We start from the raw sequence: 1,964 nt of genomic DNA, 5'->3' as shown, positions 1-1,964 counted from the left end.
ACCTGTCTCTTTTTACTTTCATTGCCTGTGCTTTGGGAGTTACATCCATGAAATCACTGTCAAGGCCAATGTCATGAAGCTTCTCCCCTATGTTTTCCTCTAGGAGTTTTATAGTTTCAGGTCTTATATTAAGTGTTTAATTCATTTTGTGTTGAGTTTTTGTGTGTATGGTGTAAGATAAGTGTCTAATTTTTAAAAATTTTTTAATGTTTATTTTTGAGAGAGAGACAGAGTGAGAGCAGGGGACGGGCAGAGAAAGAGGGAGACACGGACTCTGAAGCAGGCTCCAGGCTCCGAGCTGTCAGCACAGAGCCCCATGCAGGGCTCGAACTTACAAGCCTTCGAGCTGTGAGATCATGACCCAAGCCAAAGTTGGACGCTTAACCAACTGAGCCACCCAGCTGCCCCAGTAAGTGTCCAATTTTAATACTCGGCATATGGATATCCAATTTCCAAATGCCATTTGTTGAAGGATAAAAATCACAGGATCATCTCAATAGATGTAGAGAAAGTATTTTATAAGGCTCAATACCCCATCATATTAAAACTCTCAAAAGTTAGGAATAGATGCAACTTAGCTCAACATAATAAAGGCCATATAAGAAAATCCACTATTGCCTCACCCCTAACCCCCTGCAGCCAGAGACTTGGCCAGGAGCACAGCCAGAGGCCAGGCCAGGGCTCCAGGGAGGGTCTGGACATTCCCCCGCTCCCCTCTCTGGGGTATGCTGGCGAGTTTCCAGCGTCACTGCAACCACGGGCGACTCTCGCATTTTCTCTCTTTATTAATTTTTGTTCTATAATTTTCCTGTGACATTCAGCCATCCTGGAAAACTGAAGGTTATTACACATATGACGGGTGCTGGAAAGTGGAGGGATCCTGGAGAGAGACTCTAAGACTCCAAGACTGTCACAAATGGTTTCTGCTGGCAACGAATCCAGTCCTCCACCAAACACCCTCAGAGAAGGAGACAGGAACCACATGGAAGCATTCCATATTGGCTCCGGGACCAGGAAGTCCCACTCCACATCTGACCACTCATGTTTGGCCTCCGCGGAGCAGCAGCAGCTTTGCTGGGCTGGCGTCTTCAACTTCAGAACCTTGAATGTTGCCACCAGAGTCCTGCTGTGTGATGCCCTCCTGCACACACCTTAGGGCCCCTGGTGATGAGCTTCTTGGCTGGTGGGCTCAGAGATGAAGACCGGGTATGAATTATGACCCTGCCGGGAGCGGTAAATGACACCATCTCAGTCGAGCACTTGTCACAGACCAAGCGTGGTACACCTGTAAAAATGGCTTTTGTGAATTAGCATTAAGGTTGCTCTGAGTTTGTTCAAGCTGCTATAACAGAGCACCACAGGCTGGGTGACTTATAAACAATTTATTGCTCACAGCTCTGGAGGCTGGAAGTCTGAGGTTGGAGCACGAGAACAGCTGGGTGCCGGTGAGGGTGCTATTCTGGTTTGCAGACCGCTGCTATCTCCTGGTGCCCTCACAAGGTGGAAAGGATGACAGAAGTCTCTGGGATCTCTTTAAAAGGGCACTAATCCCATTCGTGCTGGCTCTACCCTTATGACCCAAACACCCCACTTCCAAGTACCATTACATAAGGGTTAGGGCCTCAACATACGAATTTGGGGGGGGGGGCACAAGCATTCATTCCATAGCAGGTGCAATGCTGAGAAACCCTGCTTTTGAAACTCACAGGCTGAGGAACACTGTTTGCGATCATAATAGTGGCAACGGGTGTCCAGCTCCCGCCTGGGGTATTGAAAGTCACACTGGCCACCGACTCAGGGGAGCCCCAGTGTGAGCTGCTCCCCAACACCCCATATCTACTTTAACTCTGTACTTCCCCAGGAAATGGGATTCTGGTCAGGTTCCAAGTCCTGGTCAGAGGCCCATATCTTCACACTGGGCCACAACGACTCGACTTCAGTTCGTTCAGTGTTGTCTGAGCCTG

The 1,964-nt window shown here is 48.7% G+C and overlaps 1 long non-coding RNA gene across 1 annotated transcript; it reads left to right on the top strand.

Annotated features, from left to right (window-relative positions):
- The first annotated feature begins 371 nt into the window (after positions 1-371).
- Positions 372-1,394, top strand: LOC124511891 (uncharacterized). The gene is made up of 2 exons (XR_006961984.1): positions 372-409; positions 822-1,394. It is a non-coding gene; the product is annotated as an uncharacterized LOC124511891 (long non-coding RNA).
- The last annotated feature ends 570 nt before the right edge of the window (positions 1,395-1,964 follow it).

This window comes from Lynx rufus, unplaced genomic scaffold (assembly GCF_022079265.1).
Source record: "Lynx rufus isolate CCGP_SWC_20201006 ecotype Redwood Valley unplaced genomic scaffold, mLynRuf1.p SCAF_16, whole genome shotgun sequence".
Classification (NCBI taxonomy): Eukaryota; Metazoa; Chordata; class Mammalia; order Carnivora; family Felidae; genus Lynx; species Lynx rufus.
This window is presented reverse-complemented; position numbering and strand designations above follow the sequence as displayed.